This window comes from Elephantulus edwardii, unplaced genomic scaffold (genome assembly GCF_000299155.1).
Source record: "Elephantulus edwardii isolate Elephantulus edwardi_28Jun2011 unplaced genomic scaffold, EleEdw1.0 scaffold00076, whole genome shotgun sequence".
In the NCBI taxonomy this organism is placed as follows: domain Eukaryota; kingdom Metazoa; phylum Chordata; class Mammalia; order Macroscelidea; family Macroscelididae; genus Elephantulus; species Elephantulus edwardii.
Window position 1 is genome coordinate 6,460,706 of NW_006399826.1, and position 18,955 is coordinate 6,479,660.

Sequence of the window (18,955 nt, forward strand, 5' to 3'; positions counted from 1 at the left end):
TTTCACCCAGAACCTTCTTTCACTCCTGACATGTGTTCAATAAATGTTTGTTTGTAGAGTGGGCAGATATGAATGGACATCAATAATCATTGTGTTATTGCAGATGGGTGAAGTGCTGGTAAAAAGGACATCAGCTATTTCACTGCCCCAAATATTACTGGAAAAAAAACCAAACCTGTTCATTCCCAATGAGTATCTTCTCTTCAGAAATATTGAAGAGATCTCTTGAGATCACACAGCTAAGTCATGGCAAGGTTGAGACATATGTTAAGCTTCAGGAAGAGATGTCAGCTTACTAGTTCGATTTTAATATCAGATGTCTCAGATGTCAAATAAGATTTTCTTTTTAAATCATTATTATTCCAAATTGGGGTTGTGATCTTTAGCTAACCCGAAGGTTGGTGATTCAGTGGAAGAAAGGCCAGGCATTCTGCTGTTAAGATCATAGCCAAGAAGTCCCTGTAAAGTAACTCTCTTCTGTAACTCAGGAAGACTATGAGAGAGGAACCAACTAGAGAGCATCTAACAACAAACAATAACAATGCTCCATATATTAAATTGGCAAGTTTAAATGTTTGTTGGAGCGTCCCAATTAAAACAAGCTTGGAAGCAGGAGTGGCATCCACTTCCTAAGTAGCTTGCCTCCGGAAACCTATTAACTTGGAGAAACGATGAAAGTTATACAAGTGTCTAGGTCTTTCATTCATAGGGTCACTATGAGTCATGTACTATTCAATGACACTTAACAACAATAACAACAATGATTTTATACCTGGCATTGTATACCTGGCATTTAATTAGAATATATTCATACTACAAAATTGCTAATTTTGTGTCTTAGATTCAAATTTAACTCAGGATCCTGTATTTTCATCCTCCAAATCAGGCAATCCTATTCTGAAGGCAATCTGCCTTCCTCTACACCATTTATGGATAACTCTGTCTATGACCCAATATTATCTGGGTGGTTTCCATACTTGAGGGGAGAGGGAGTTCCTTCTCTGAGGTCTTGAGTATCCTTTTACTCCCATAATGTCAATCTATGATAAAAATTTATCCTCTCTCACTCTTCCTCAGGAAGTTGGTCTATTCCCTTGAAACTCTTTGATCCTTCTGAATTTTAGTCTTGTGGTTTTTATGCCCATTTCGATGATTCACCTGCACCTCATTAAACTCATTTGTAAATAAAAAATTTCCCACAATTCTATTCCTTTTTCTGACTTTTCTGTTTTCCAATGCAGATTTACCAAACCATGCCAAAAACCAATTCCAATTTATCCCAGCCTCTCTCTAATGCAACCTCATGTGACCCATTCCTTGGCCTGTTGTTCCTTTTCAGAACAACTATTAGCTTATCCTTTACATTGACTATTATATCATCTAGTTTTCAAACCAAAATATTTGTTTCCTGATGGCTTCACTTTCTTCATCTCAGGCCATGTCTCCTGAGGCTGTTCTGCCAAGCACATGGAAAAGATAATGCCTCTAAAATACAAGTTTTTCTGATAAAACAAATACATAGTAGAGAAACAGACTGTATTTTTTGTTGTTATAAAACAATTGGTGACAGAAAATTTCAAATGATTGAGAAGTATAAAAAATGTTGCTCAAATTTACTAATAAATTATAATAACTCATTGCAATTAAAGGGGTTCTGACTTGTAGCCAACCTTTGTTTGTGTTTCCAAACCGTTATATTGCACAAGAGGAGCTTTTCTGTCCTCCTCTCTCAGAACAACTAGTGGATTTGAACCATAAGACATGTACAGCTGTCTGGCTAGCAACACGATTCTCTATGGACTGTCACCAGAGCATCCCAAATTTGCTAAGGATTCAAGCAAGTGCAAATTAAACCAACATTGATTAATATTGATTTTGAGGTTATCACTACTAGTCCTGTATGCTTAATACTGACTCACGTGTATTGGACTACAACTGCACATGCATAAGATTGTCAATGGTTAACTTTTTCTGGAAGCAGATTTCCAGCACTTTCTTCCAAGATACTAAGAGAGAAAGAGAGAGAGAGATCTTATATGAGATCCATCCTTAATGCTCTTACAATGTAAAACATTTAGAAACTTTGAACCTTAGAATTGTTGACAAGTTCATAAATTTGGCCTTAACTTATTTCAAAATCCTCTTTTGAAAAATCACATTCATGTCTGAAGTTTAACACTCCAATATGGATGGAACAATTCTATTCTTCATTGGTGGATTTTCCTCCGAAGGGCTCCCTGACCTGCTGCTGCAGCTACTGGAGGTACTGGAGTCTGAGTCTGAATCAGAGGAGGAAGAGCTTGCAGAAGAGGCTGAAGATGATGAGCTAGAGGTGCTTTCATCACTGTCACTGTCCTCTGAGGAAGATGAGGTAGACATTTCTTCACTCTCTGATGAAGAATCCCTGGCTGAACTGTCACCGCTATTACTACTGGACCTGGTGACTCAGTCTTAGACCTTTTATTCTTGGTCTGTCCTTCTACATGCTTTGTTGTAATAATAATTTGTTTTCATTTCTTACATGCAATGTTTTGTTGTAATAATAATCTGTTTTCATTTTCCTTTAAAGCTTTCTTTAGTTCTGCTGTTCTTGAAGGTCTGTGTGGGTATTTCCTTTTCCCTGTACATTCATAAGTCCAATGTCCAAATTCTCAGCATTTCTGACATCTTACATGTTGCTTATGTGCCTCCCTCCCACGACCAGCCCACAGTGGAGTCCGATTCGAGCCCTTACTTACTCCTGTCTCCAACCAGTTCTAGCCTCCGGTTCTTTCTTTTTTAACTGAGATTTTATTGAAAGTTTATTAGAACATGGATTTCCATTGATTCATTCTTGCACATTTTCCTCCCTGCCCTCCAGTTCTTTAGCTAACAGCCAAGTGCTGGGGAAGGTATAGGAAAAAGACTACACTTACATTTCTTGATGTTGTTGGGTACTGTCGAACCAGAACTGACCATTATCTGAACCTCAGGTGCATTTTCAGAGGCAATTAATCACATGGGAGGAGCCTGGAACAGTAACCCCAAATAATCTATCAACATTAAACAAATACTGTGTTTCACACACCATTTCTATCTCTAGGAAGTTACTATATGAAAGGCGTGAAGCTCCTCTACAACTATGGGTATTTATCAAAATTCATAGAGTCTCCGGAGGCACATTATTTAGGAAGTGGATGCCACTCCTTCTTCCAGGCCTTTTGTTCACAGGGTCATGATAAGTCCTGCTCAACTCGAAGACAATCAACCAAAACAACAATTATATGAAAACTAGCCCACTAATATCTAAAAACATATGGACAGGGATATTTGCTGCCGTGATCTCTGAAATAATAATAAGCATCATCAAAATCTTTGGAGGGGGGAAAGTGAGTACTAATAAATAAGGAAATGTCTGAATAATTTATATTGTTCTAACACAATGAAATGCCATACAATATTTAAAAGAATAAATCAATGGTACTCGCAGAATCAATGTTATTTAAAAGAGATGTCCACGAGGGAGAAAGGAAAGATGTAGAGACATATGTACACATTATTTCATCATTCAATAATGACACAATTCATCTATCTATTTGCATCTATATTAGCATGTACCTGTGTGTGTATTTTCACTAACAAGAATAACTAGGAAATACAGCATTTTTAACATTAGCTGATTTTGATGAGAAATAATAAGGTTTTGTTTTAATTGGTCTCTGCAACCATTTGGTGGGGGGGGGGGCGGGGGGTGTGTGTGTGTGTGTGTGAGTGTTCATGGTACCCAAAACATTAGTTCAATAATGTTGCTGGCTAAAAATTTTAATGGTACGGGATGATAATATTTTGTTGTTGTGTACTGCAGAGTTTCAGCCAACCCATAGCCGACCCTCGCACAGCAGGAGATTACACATTCTTCTTGCATGGACCTGCTGGTGGCCTGGAACCACATGCCTTTGGGATTGCAGCGCAGCTTCTTCCACTAGACCATAGATAACATAGATAGCCCAAAGATATAATAATATCTTAGTCGCCCTGAACTGGCTCACCTACTTTTATGGGCTTGTGTATAATGTACGCATAACATGATTTCTGTTATAACCTTGACCCCAACCATACTAATCTTTTTGCTAATCCTTCTTTTCATGTTGGGTTCATTAGTACAGTACACCCGCTGGCACTCAACCATTTCTCTTGCCCAGAACGACTTTTTGCTTTCTTCTCAGCTATTTCTTGAAGGAAGCTTTCAAATTTGACTTGCCTTTTGAAGAGTTTCCTATTCACCCTGGCTTCCCTTTATGTACTTTCTATGTCTCGTTAATAACTCAGGTTTCACAATGACTGCTCATTCTCTATTCTGCTTGGTCGTTCCACCGGACCAGCTGCACAAAGAGAGTCCTGTGGATCACTGAGCTTACTGGGCTGATCCAGGATACATGTCTGCTGAGCTGTGAGTAGAATCATCAGCTCTGTTTGTCCAACTCAGGTTTAAATTCAGCCCAGTAAGCCTAAATGCTGTTTTCTTTATACTAAACCATGCATTCTCTATTGAATTCTCTTGTATGTGAAAGAATGCCATCAGATGTCCTAGTTCTCTCTGTCGAGTGTTGCTGTCTCTAGACTTCACTCTGGCTCTCTGGGCTTGTGACTTACCTCTCCTCAACTGTGCCATGGTAGTAATTTTCTGTATCTCTTGTAAATCTTGACCTGGCAAGACATAATCAGGGGTTAGGTACACTCCATTACATTAATGAAAATTTGCAACCTGATAGGTACTATTCTCAGTAAACTAAGTACACTAATCACACCAGCAATGTTCCACGATGAGTCCTTTACATATGATTTCAGAAAAAATAAGGCAATTTGTTCTCTATCAGGTTTATTGCAAGGCCAAGATTTGCTGTCTTCTTTCCAAAAGTCTCAGCTGGGCAGTGGTAGCTTTGTCCTTAGATTTGACCCACATCGGAGTAAAACAACAGACTATTACAGAAGGTGTGGCTATTACCAAGCAGAAGTAGCACAGGATTTTGGGATTTCAACACATGTGTTACTGGCTGGAAAGAGTCCATATTAAAGATAGGAATCAGGAGTCTGGGAATTATTATGAGAGACTTTCCTCTGGTCTAGCACCATTGTGTGCCATAATATGTGACTTGTGTATTGTTCTGTTACTGGAAGTAATGCCATTGACATTTTTAGTAGTAACAAGATCAGCTATGGTGAACAGATCTCAGTGGAAGTTCCAGAGTCAGAAAGACTAGGAAGAAAAGCCTGAAGAACTCTTTCTGAAAATAAGCCAAACAAAACTGTACAAACCACAACAGAATATCATTCAATATTATCATTGAATTGGCAAATGAAACTCTAGGTTAAAAGACATTCAAAATACATGGAAACTCATATATTAATGACAGAAAAGATTACCTAGGGCTGGTCAATGTACACATGTGATCAGGATGAAGTAAAACCCGGAACTAAGGTGGTTGTTATCTCTGAAATTTGCTCAAGTTCATTTGAAAACGGTCTTATTAATGGCTTCCTATCTATGACCTCGCTCTATACCTAAATCTCAACACAGCTCTCCAATAGCCTTCTCGCTGTTTCTGCTTGGTTGCTTCCTATCTTTAGAAGCTACCCAGACTGAGACAACAACTTATCCTGTGGAAAATGTCTTAGTTCATGTCTGCTCAGTACTTTAAGCATGTTCAATATTGTCTAATCATTTAAACACGTGAGCATAAAACACTACCCCAGAACAGAAAGGGTATGTCTTGATCTATTTGGAGTTCATCCTGGGAATTTAGAAAAGGAACAGTGAACCTGCAGCTGGTTAAGCATAGAGTCCAGCCACTCTCCCTGCAGTTACAGGATCTAGGAGCTGTGGTATTCACGCTCACCCAGTGTGCGACCAGCAGGGATCAAAGGCAAAGTCAAAAGAGACAGACAGCAACAACTCAATTCTGATGCTTGCAGGCATTTAGTGTTTCTGCCTCCTTGCATTTCCCTGGCTACAGGAAGGAGTTGTGTGTATTTTAAGTTTGCACTCTGAACTGTCCATTGTCCTAATCTCTCCTGAGTATCCAGAAATTTAAATTATTAGTCAAACTGAACATATGGATTGATAAGAAGCCAATCAACTACAAAATTCAGCCAAATGGTTTTGAATTATTTCCATCCTACCCCTAGCCTACCCTCTCCTTATCCTTCATCCAGTCCCTTTGAACAATTCCTGCTTCCTTTGGTCCGGATGGGGTCAAAATACCACAAAATTGTCCATTCTAACAAAAATTTTATCCATTTTCCCTTGAAATATCAAAGAAGCCATGTTAGCTAAGAAACATTGTATATCAAGAGACTGGGTTCTTGGAGCCTCATTTGAACTTTGAGATTCCTCCAACACTAGCTTAAAGTTCAGTCAGCTTGATGTTATGACTTTGAGTTTGGTGTTTAAGGCGCTATGAAATAAACATCAATACAATGTTGCCTCTTGTTTCATTTGAACTATTTAGCCCTCTAGGGCAGACTCGGGCAAATCCAGAAATTTGAGTTTCGCCTATTACTGAACTTTAAAGACGGACTGAAGTTATGGATTAAGGAAGTCTGACTTTTTAAAAAAAGACAAAAAACCCCTGCATCTAACTTACAGTAAACAGCTCAGGCTCCCATCAGCATTTCCTGAGCCATTTCTCTGTTTAAAAGTATCCTCTTCCCCCACCCCCAGTCAATCCACAGCCTGTCTCTAGTCTTTCAGAATTACAAGTTGCCATGGTTACAGTGGCTGGTGGAAATGAACTTCCTAATTGCTGCATATTGCATATAAACAGCTGGATTCCCTCTTTCAATTTCACTTTGAAACAATGAAGGTCTAAGGAAATGGCCTTTATAGTTGAATCATTGACATGCTAAAGACCATTAGACTAGGAGTGAAGCATCCCTGCCCAGGAAAACTTGAAGAAAAAGTGTCAAATTCCCTAGACTTTATATATGTAGATAAATGTTGTTGTTAGCTACTTTTGGGTTACGTCAGACTCATAGAGACTCCAAGTGCAGCTAAACTAAACCCTCATCCAATCCTGAGCCACACTCGCCGCAATCAATGAGTTCATTCATAATCAATGAATTTAAATTCACTTTTGCAGTCACTGGAGCAATCCATTTCACTGAAGGTCTTCCCTCACTAACTTTTACCAAGTATATCATCCATTTCCAGGCCCCTATGTGGCCTGACGACAAGGATCTGCATTGTCAAACTGAAGGCACATGGTTCAAGTCCACCAACTACTCTGTAAGAAAAAAAAAATACGCAGTTTTTCCCTGTGAAATGTATTGTCACTGAAAACCTGCTGGAGGGTGAACTCTGAGTTGCTTCAGACTCAATAGCAATAGAGGAGTCGTAGCAGATCCAAAGTCTGGGAAATGAACTCCTCTTTCCAAACGCACATTTTCCAACTGTGTTTCATCCAAATCAGACTCAGTATTTTTGGTATCTACTGTAAATTCAACATTGTTCACCAGTACCACAGTTCAAAGGTATGGATTTTCCTTCAGTCTTCCTTATTCATTTTCCAACATTTATAAGCATACAAAAAGATTGGAAATACAATGGCTTGGTCCAGGCTTGCTTCACTCTGTAAGCCAATACCTGCTTCTATTGTACTTTAAAGAAGTCATTGGCAGAATATTTCTCCTATTCAAATGCATTATTTGCTTTCTTGACTGCATTTTTACTGCCTGTTGAGTGTGGATCTATTGTTAGGATCTAGTGTTGCCTATTGGTCCAGAATGAAGATTTTTGTTTTCTTGATGTGGAGGTGAAGTTAATATATGTGATACCACATCCACAGAATCATTCTGCTTGAAAAGCTGTGAGAGTCCATTCTTCCATGACTACTGTATTCAACTCCATCATTTTATAAGGTTGCAAACAGAAACTTAGAGACCTGTGTTTTCTGTGTAGATCACAGAAGGCAGACGGCAGTATCAGATTGTTGTTGTCTTTCACTGGCTGAGTTTTAGATCTCTGGGGTTTTCTTCGGTCTGTCTGTCATAGCCTGAAACTTGCTCAGTTTCACAGCAAAACTCAAGCCTGCACTGACAAGTCAGGGCTGTCCATGAAGTGCCTTGGCCAGCAATCAAACTTAGTTCTTCTACATAAAAGGTGAGAATTTTACTACTCAGCTTCCACTGTCTGCATGTCTGATGTTAAGACATCTACAAACCAGGGCCATTCAGCAACCACTGTTAAAGTAGGAAAACAAAGTGACAAGAATATCTACCAATGACTTTTCTAACTATTGCATTTGATTTATTGACATGCGAGTGAGTTCCTGATTGATTGACACTTGGAAGGCAGACAGCTAAAATTTAGCTGAGATAGAACTCAAGCCCAGGTTCCCAATCTCAGCCCAGACACAGCACTGAGGTGTTTTGTGAGACTTTATCTTCCTTAGATTGTCAACCAATATACTTTTTACTTGCAGTCAGTAGATCAGATGTATTACTCTGGCAAAGTCTGCAGTTAGGAACCTTTCCAAGTTTTTGAGGAGTAATGATGTTAGTTTGAGGACTAAGGTATGCCTAACTCAGGTCTTTCTGATCACTTGCTATGCATTTGAGAGCTGAACAATGAGTAAGGATGACAGAAGAAAAACTGGTAGCTTCAAACTGTGATGTTGGAGAAGAGTGCTGAATAACCCATGGACTGGCAAAGGAACAGATATATATCTTGGAGGAGATACGGTAAGAGTACTCCTTGGAGTCAAAGAGATTGTATCAGAAATAATTCATGGTTCTCTAGGTTTTCAGAGGCAGTAAATTGCATAGGAGGAGATTGTTGATCCTTTTTCCATGGAATAACTGGTAGATTCAAACAGTGTGGCTTTTGGATTGCAATGTAGCTTCTTACCATACTAATAATAGGCCACCAGTGTGTGGCTATGAAAGACTCTTCCTTGGAGAAGGACATCACACTTGCGAAGATGGAGAGATGGCAAAAGAGAGAGACCCACACCCAGATGGATTGACATATTAACATAATGACTGCAACAATGGGCTTAAATGTGTTAGAGATGGTGAGGATAACAGGGTTAAGATCTCTTTTTCATAGGGTCACTATGAGTCGTACTTCATTAAACTTAGCAAATCTGTTGGAAGTTCTTTCAATTTCAGCTAATAGAGTTATGGCATCTACATAATCCTGATGACACAGTTAAATGAGCTAATCCCATAGGACAAAGTTGAAGATATGGAGTAAAGAAGATATTAAGATCTGACTTCTTCTGAAAATGAAAGTTTATTGGAGGGGGCAAATTTCTTGGTAGCTTGCAGGGAACCTCAGCCAACAATAAGAGCACCTGTAACCAGTAGAGAAGAGCAGCATTATTCACCATAACAGGAACATTCAAAAAGCCCAGATGTCCAACTACAATTAAATAGATTGAAAAATTACAGTACGTTCACATGATGGAATACTACGCAGAATGCAGGAACAGTGATTTTGTAAATTACTACCTAACTTGAAAGAGACTGGAGAGCATTATCCTGAGTGAACTCAGTCCCATAAGAACAAATACTGTATAAGACCATTATTGTAGAATGAGTACGAAGGTCTAAGGGGAGAGAGGGTGGAAGCAGAGGGGTGAGGATGGGCGGGGGTTAGTCATAGGGTTGCACTATTTGATGGGGAGTGTGTGAAGGAAACGGGAAAGATCTATTGTATAAAACAATGTATCCGAATTCTGTAAATAAACCAATATAAAATATATTTTAAAAAGAAAGGAAATAAGGACTCTCAAAATATGAGAAATACTTGTATGCTATTCATCAGAGAGTTGGACAGTGAATAGGGATTATAGAAAGAGAATTGATGCCTTTGAGCTGTGGTGCTGGAGAAGAGTTTGAATGTACCATGGACTTCTGGGAGAACAAATGGTTTTGTCCTGGAAAGAGTGAAGCCAGAATGCTCCTTGGAGTCAAGGATTCTGAAGCTTCATCTGACATACTTTGGGCATATTGCAAGGAGGGACTGGTCCTTGGAGAGGGACATCATGTTTGACAGAGTGTAGGGGTGGCATAGGAGAGGAAGAACTTTGATGAGATGGATCGATTCTGTGACTGGAGTATGGGAATGAGTGTGTTTGAGATAGTGAGGTTGGCACAGAATAGAGCGGAGTTTAGGGCTCTTTTACATAGGGTCGCTATGAGTCACAAGCGACATGATGGCACATAACAACAACAAATATCTTTCCATCTATTTGTGTGATCTTTTCTGTCTGAAAGAAATGTTCCCAGGGAAAGTTACACAGAGATAAGGAGGCTAAGGTAATAATTTGAAAAACAAAATAAGAGCAATTGACCACACACTGCTTTCAACAGAGAGTTTGACCTAGAATGAACTCCTGTAGCATTCTCGTTCTGCATGTCACAGCTCAGAGGACAGCCTCAGCATTTCCCAGAGCTGAGCAGCCAGCCCTCTTACCCTGCCCTGTTAACGTGGATCCTACACAGGACGAACCTGCTGTGAAATACAGCGTACACTTGAAACAGAAGCTTGCTTCCTGCTCCCAGGCAGTGGACTTTCTTTCCACCCTGCATCTGGTCACCTGGTAGTAGGAATTAAGAAGAGCTATACAGCAATTCCCCAGGGCACCTTCGTCTCATCTACACAGCCTACAATTTATTACTTTTCTTTTAACAAACAAAACAATGAAGAATTAAAAAAAAAATTCAAAAGCTCTTATAATTTCCATTACCACTGTTGGGACTAATGAAAACCATCAAGGACCTTTCCACTAACTGTTCTTAGTTGGAAGGCATTTTGGGTTATCTGTAAGTATTTGATATAGCCTGATTGATCTTTGATCCCTGCTCAAAACTTGTCTATTTGCTTAAAGACAGGGAAGTTCTTTCTGTATATTTATCTCTTAGCTGTTGTATTCCCTGGCAGTTTTTAGTTTTTATTTTCTTCTTTATCTCATTTTTTTCCTGTTGTTCCTGTAATTGATTATATATTCTCACAATCCATTGTTGTTATTGTTAGGTCCTGTCCAGTCGAGTAGGACCCTATGAACAATAGATCTGAACCCTTGTCTTATTCTGTGCCAACTTCACACATCTTGACACATTAGAACTGTACTGAGATAACTTATGGTTTGCTGTGATACTGAAAGCTATGCCACTGGTACGTCAAATGCCACAAAGTTTATCTTTGGTGGGCAGGTTTTAGTAAAGTTTCCAGATTAAGATAGATTAGGAAGAAGAATTGGCCATTCATTTCTTAAATAACAGAAAACCTGATGAAGAGTAGAGGAACACAGATAGTTATAATAGTAGTGGTAGAGTTCAGGTTGTAATTTAGTTGAAATGACAAAATATAATGACAAACATCATTTAAATCTTAGAACATGGAGTGTATGTGGCTTGAATATTGGAAAACCAGAAATTTTGAAAAATAAATGAAATTCATTATTTATTCCCTTAAGATATCATGTCCTTCTCTTGTATGAAGTCTTCCTAATGTGTCAAAGATGAGGACTTCATCTTAAATAATGTCTCCACACAAAACACAAAATGTTCTTTGAGGAGGTTAAATGAGTGTTGATTTTTTTTTCCTTCAGTAGACATAAGACACAATAGCTTTTGGTTAATTGTTCCATGATCTTATTCTGTGATTAGACTTCAGTTTTGTCCAGCCTGAATATTTCTCGTTTGCTCTGCCAATTCAAAGGGGCTTGGTTCAAATCCATCAGGAGCTCTCCGGAAGAAAGATGAGCAGTTTCCTCCTGTGTAATTTACATCCTCTAGAAAACTGCTGGAGGGTTAGCTATAGGTCATTTCTGACTCAAGGGCACTTAAAACCAAACCAAGTATGTGTTGGGAAATTTCATACGTGATATATTATAGAAGCAAAAGTTCTAGAAAGGAAACTAAAGTAATACATATGGAAAAGATAGAGAATTGTGTGAACAGACAACATGTGAATTTCTAATAATGGCATTCCCTGAGTTACGGATTAAAAGGTGGCTCACACATTAGATGCCACACTAAACCCTACCTTTGTGGATCTGATCCTGTTTGGAAATAGGGCTTTGTGGGTTATTTAATGAGGCTGTACCTGTGTGGGATGAGTCCTAATTGTGATCACCTGTAGTTCATAAAAAGCAGAGTAGAAGCAGAGACACCTGAACTAGTAGAGGGGAAAAGATACTACTTGAGGATAGATACTCGCCAAGAAGCAAGAGTGTCTCAGGCTATGGACAAAGATAGAATCCACAAGACTGAGACTTGATTTAAACATTTGACCTCTAGAACTATGTGGTTGTTATTATTGTTGTTATGTGCCACCAAGTTGCTTGCAACTCATAGTGACTTTATGTACAATAGCACTGAAAACTGGTCTATCCTGTGCCAACTTTACTGTCTCTTACACATCTACCCTCATTGTCTAAGTCACTGAATCAATCCATTTCATTGATGGTCTTTCTCTCTTTCTCTGTCCCTCTACCGTTCCAAGTATGACACCCCTTTCCAAGAACTGGTCCTTCCTTGCAACAAGCCCAAAGTATGTCAGAGGGAGCCTCAGAATCCTTGCCTTCAAGGAGCAGCCTGGTTTCACCCTCTCCAGAACAATGAGAAAAATAATTTTCTGTTCTCTAAAGTCAACCATTTACAGTGTTTATATTTTGGGACCCCAATGTAGGTAAGGCATGCTGGGAATTGGCTGCTAGCCGGCATCTCGATGGTGGGTTCATCTTGATGGCATTCACGTAAAGAAAGTTTTTGGGGTTGTGTTTGATGTTTGTTACTGCTCTCCCCCCACTCCCAACCGGGTGGCCCTTGAACCTTTCACCATGCATGGAGGCCTGCTGCAGAGAGTGATTCTTTAAAGACAAAACAATCCATTTGTCTATTTGCTGTACTGGACAACTTGGAGTTGTTGTCATACTGTTTACTGTTCCATAGTCACGTCAAATACCATAAAGGTTACCCATCATGTATAATGTTTGGATGAGCTTCTAGATTGATTCATTCTGGGGAACAGGAATGACATCCGCTTCCTAAACTAGATGCCTCTGGAAGCTACAACTCTCTAAACTCTATATATGTACAGAAATGATGTTAGTTATAGAACAGAGTTCAGGTCTTTTGTGCAAAGCTTACTGAGTTATATTCAGCTTGATGACACTTAACCACTGCTAAATGAAACTACTGTTATATTTAAGAGGAGCACTCTTCCACTTTGCACATAACTCTATTAATAATATGCTGTATGAATTAACCTGGGTTTGCTATGACGCTGAACCTTGTGCCATTGAGGTATCAAATACCAGAATGGTTTTCCATTGTGAACAGTGTTTGGTGGAGCTTCCAGTTGTGAAACAGGTTTGGAAGCAGGAGTGGCATCCACTTCATAAAACACATGCCTCTAGAAACTCTATGAACTTGGGGAAATGACCATAGTTATAGAAAAGCATTAGGTCTTTTGTTCATATAGTCACTATGAGTTGTGCTTGGCTTGACTGCAATCAACACAACACAGCATGAAAAGCAGAGAGAAGTTTCTGGAAGCAGAAAGAACTTTCATAAGAAAAGTTTTAAAGAGATGAAATATCTGAGGTTCTGGTGGCATAGTCTTGTAGTAAATGGTGCCACTAATTCTAAGGCTGCTTGTCTCAAGGAGTTTGATTCCACCAGCAGCTCTGAGTGAGAAAGATGGGCACTCTCCTTTTGTTACGATTTACAACTTTGGAAACAAGTTATAGGGATGCTATGAGTCAGAGCTGGCCTGATAGCAGCAGCATGTGAATTTACTTCAAAGACTGCTAAGGAGAAAGAAAATCTGTGAGGAGAGAGTGTCTGGTTAAAACAGGTTTGCACATTCATTTCAGGACATTAAAGTTTCTGTCTGGAGTCAGATCAGAGTAATTTTTACGAAAGAGGGTGGAGAGGGTTGGTGTTGACTTAAAGAATTTTCCATGGCAAAACTTTCTGTGCCCTTGTCTTAGGTAATCCTTATCCACTCACCCAGGGCTGTCATTCCTGCCTCTCTGCCCTCAAGAGCAAAGGCAGCGAGCACAGTGACATTTTAATAATAATACTTTGTACTTATACAGCACCTGTCAGCCAATGATCTCAAAGTACTTCCCCTGAGATTAACTCATTAATCCTCACAAGGGTAAGTGACTTTCCCAAGGTCATAGAACAGTGAATGTCACGGGTGAGGAGAGGCAGGACTCCCACTGCTCACATCCAGCCTTGGAAAGCTGCCTTTCCACCACCGATCCACAGGCCATGGCTGACCTAACATGCATTCAGAAAACCACCATGAGTTTAAACTTGCACCCTTAGGCTTCACATGCAAATCCTTCCTGATCTATTTGTACAGTAGTCAAATTAAATTCACTTCTGTGTCCGGCAATGGATTCTGAGAGGCAATGCTTCTGAGGGTATAGACAGAAAGAGTCCTTTCCTCCAGGAATATTGTACTTTATCAAGAAGCAAACCCACTGCTATAGAATCAATTCAGACACATATTGCCTCTCTATTGGGTTTCTGAACCTGTGCATCTTTAAGGAGGAAACTGTACATCGTTCTCCTTCAGAGAGACTGGTTAGTGAAAGTGTCAACCTTTGTTTTAGCAGCCTGACATATTTGTTACACACCATGCCATCACGGTCTCACCCTAATTTCTTGTTGATGGGCTGTGGCGCTTGGAACTAGATCTGCCTAGCAAGGGTCTTTGAGAGGAGGCAGGCTAAGAGAGGGCCTCAACACTCAAAATAGCTGCATCCTCTGCTCTTGAAGTAACAAGACACACCAGAAACTTCAGTTTGCACAAAAGAAGGTCTATGAGGTGGGGGAATATGGGTCAGGAACAGAGCATGGTTTGGGTAGCTGATTATTAGAACAGCCTTTAGGGGGAGAGTCTTCTTAGACAGCACAGCACAGGGGATGAAATGATGGACCTCAGAATAGTGTAATGCCTGGATTCACTTGTGCATGAATCTAGAGACCATCGTGAACTGCCACAAGAATAAACAGATAGGTTTTGGAGAAGGTATAGCCAGTCTTCCTTGGAGGCAAGGATGGTGAAGGTTCCTCTCTCCTATTCTTGGCATATTGCTGGGAGAGATTATCCCTTGGAGAGGGACTTCATTCTTGGAAAGGTGGAGGGGTAGGTAGCAAAAGAGAAGAAAATCCTCAACGAGATGGATTGACACGGTGACCGCGGCAGTGAAGTGGAGTACGTTAGAGATTGTGAGGAAGGCACGGGAGAGGACAGAGTTCAGATTGGTTTGTTCCTAGGGTCACTGAGTTAGATTCGACTCAGAGGCACCTAACAAGAACAACTGTGGTTACGAGATTAAGGTCCTGATTTCTGGAAGCAATGTGGAAAACACAAAGGACAGTCTCTTCTGAGTGGGTTTGAGAGGGAATACAGTTATATTAAAAAAGGTCAGAGTTGCTTAAACATTCCTTTCATCTTTGCAGATTGGCTTAAGAACCAGTGCAGCTTTTGGAAGGACTGGGAGGGAGAATCTGCTGCATGGAACAGTCACTCTCAATACTGTGAGATAAACAGGCTGTATGTCCATTGAAGTTGATTAAAAGTGCAAAGAAGTAAATGCCCGATAAGTGATTTCAAAATCGTACTAAAATACTTCAGAAGAAATAAAAGTCAGGTAAAGTTAGTGCCATCAGTAAAGTTCCATGGAGTGGGGGACATTTAAACAGGACCTTGACAGAGTGGTTTGTTTATATTAGATAGAGGGAGTATGGAAGAGTAAAGGCAAATAGTAAATGTTATGTAGTGGGCCCCTACTATGTGCCAAGTACTTTATATCTGGTAGGTTATGAATTCACATCACCATCTAATAACACCAGAATTATTGTCCTCCATTCAAAGTTGAAGAGGTTGTCATAGAATGCTAGTATATAAAAATTTTAGAGCAAGTGAGTCGCAAAAACTCTAATCAGACTTACCCATCCAATGTCTGCCTGTGTTTATTCCCTCTCTCCCACCTTCTCTGTCTTACTGTGCAGCACTGCACAGAAGCAGAAAAAATGCACAATGTTGGAAAGGATCTTCTACTAGTTGTGGCGCTTCAGCAGCAACATAACAGTAAAAAAGTCAACAAGATTGTGATAGAGTTTGAGGGTTAAATGCCTAGTCCAAGAATTTGGACTCCATTTAACAGACACTATGCTCATCTATGGGAGTCTGAAGAGAACACGATGTAGCATGGACTGTGCCTGGGGCTGTGAGAGATCCTTTGAAGGAGCTACTATAATTGTTCAGTGGTGGATGACCTACCAGCAACCTGGGAGAAAGAAAATTGATATAAAAATGATGTTGAGTGAACTAACTCAGTCTCATAAGGACAAATACTGCCTAAGACCAGAGCGGAGTTTAGGGCTGTTGTACATAGGGTCGCTATGAGTCACAAACAACTCGACGGCACATAACAACAACAACAACAACAACTAGTAAACCACGTGTGGTGGGTCAAGGAGAAAAGAGAGGAAACAGAATGAAGAAGATGGGCAGGGGGAATCACAGGTTTGCACTATTTGGTGGGTGGAGGGAAGGGGTAAAGGAAATGAGAAAGATATGGCAGGGAACTAAAAAGATAGGGTAATGGTTAAATTGTGATCAATTTTATAAAATACAATGTATGGGAATGAATGTATGAAACATAATGTCAATGAAAAAAGTGTGAAACACAATGTATAAGGACTTTTTTAATGAATAAATAGAAAAAAGATTGTAAAGGAATACTTATAAAATAAAAATTACATTGCATCTATTAGAAAGCATGTTCTCAAAACTACTTGGGACATAAATTACAGTGGTCCCCAGGGCTTGACATCATGAGTATACCTTTTCCCACAGGATTGGCACATACTGTGGAAAGCTGCATGTCTAGTTCACCATCCTTTTTGCATATGAAAGTTGGACCATGAATAAGGATGACTGAAGAAGAATACCTTTGTACAGATCTCCAACACAGTTGTGTTGTTGGAGAAAAGCACAGAATATCGCATGGACCATGGAAGGAACAAACAGCCTTTTCCTTAGAGGTCTGGTTACTCTGGACTTGTCAAGAGAGAAAAGTTCTCAGACAAAGAAATAATTCTGGGAAAGCTGGAGGGCTAAAGAAAGTGAGGAAGACTTTCAATGAGATGAATCAACACTCTTGACTGTAACAACAGGCTGGAGTATGTTGGAGATCCTGAGAAAGACACAAGATCGAGAAGGTTCAGAATGCTGAAACAGGATTCACATCTCACACCCTACACAAAAATCACCTCAAGGTGGAGAAGAGATGTGGGAGTAAGGCCCCAAACCTTAAAGTTTGTAAGTGACAAACTGGGATCAAGCTTAGAAGTCCTAGTTTACAGTATAAAGAGACTGCCAAATACAGCCAGAAATGTACAATCTGGAGAGGATAAAACTGATGAATTGGACCTTCTAAAGATTAAATCCCTGTGTTCATAAAAAACTTTTTCCAACAGGGTGAAAAGAAAATCTACTAATTAGGAACAAACGTTTAGCAATATCACCTGGAAGAGACATTTAGCAATATCATCTCAAACACGAGTCTCATAATGAAAGTTTATAGAATATTCTTGGGCCTCCATAAGAAAAAGTCGGATAACCCAATTACAAAATGGGCAAAAGACATGGAAAGAATATTTAGAGAAAGATATTCAAATGGCCAACAGACATATAATGAAATGCTCCAAGTCACTGGCAATAAGAGAGATGCAAATCAAAACCACAATGGGATAACTATCTTACTTCAGTAGCAATGGCAAAGTGTAACAGGACAGCAAGTAATAAATGTTGGAGAGGATGTGGTGAGATAGAGACTCTTTTACATTGTTGGTGGGACTGTACAATGGTACAATCACGCTGAAAAGCAGTTTGATTCTTCAGCAAAAAGCTGATCATAGAAATTACGTATAACCCAGCAAATATACCCCAAGAAAATGAGAACTGAGCTTAAACAGAAGCATTCTTCACCATCACAAGAACATGTAAACAGCCCAGATGTCCAACCACAAACAAATGGATTGAGAGATTGTGGTGTATTCAGACAATGGAATACTATGCTACACAGGAACAATCATTTTGTAAATTACTACCTAGCTTGGGAAGGACTAGAGAGCATATGCTGAGTGAACAACTCAGTACTACAAGGACAAATACTGTACAAAACCATTATTGGAGAATGAGTATGAAGATCCAAGGCAGGGAGGAGGGTGAAAATAGAAGAGTGAGGATAGGGGCTAGGGTGTTAATCATAGAGTTGCACAATTTGATGGGTGGAGTGAAGAAAAAGGAAGGATCTTTTATGAAAAATAATGTATTCATATTTTGTAAATAAATCAGAGTTGTTGTTATGTGCCATCAAGCCACTTGCGACTCACAGCGACCCTATGTTCAACAGCCCGGACCCTGCTCTATCCCTTGCCAATCTTATTATCTCTACCCACCCATCCCAATTACCCCAGTGATGGAATCAATCCATCTCATCTAGGGTCTTCCTTTCCTGGGCTGTCCCTCCACCCTCCCAAGTATGTCATCCCTTTCCAAAGACTGATCCCGCCTTGCAACATGTCCAAAGTATGTCAGAGGAAGCTTCGGAAACCTTGCCTCCATGGCCTCACCCTTTCAAAGACAAACTTGTTTGTTCTCTTAGCAATCCATGTATATTCAATACTCTTCTCTAGCACCAAAGTATGAAGGCATCAACTTTCCTTCTATCATCCCTAGGCATTGTCCAGCTCTCTGATGCATTGCAAGTCATTGAAAAAACTATGGCCTATATCAGGTGCACCTTAGTCTCCAGACAGACATCATTGCTTCTCAGCACCTTGGAGAAGTCAAAGCACTATAAAATTTTTTTTAAAAAAGCAAGGTTCAAATCTGTTGTTCATACGTTCACTTTGAGTCATAAACTCAATAGCACAG

General features: G+C 39.7%; 1 pseudogene; it reads right to left on the reverse strand.

Moving 5' to 3' along the window:
* Nucleotides 1-2,172: 2,172 nt before the first annotated feature.
* The window catches only part of LOC102864724, a 39,715-nt pseudogene continuing 22,932 nt past the window's right edge, over nt 2,173-18,955 (reverse strand).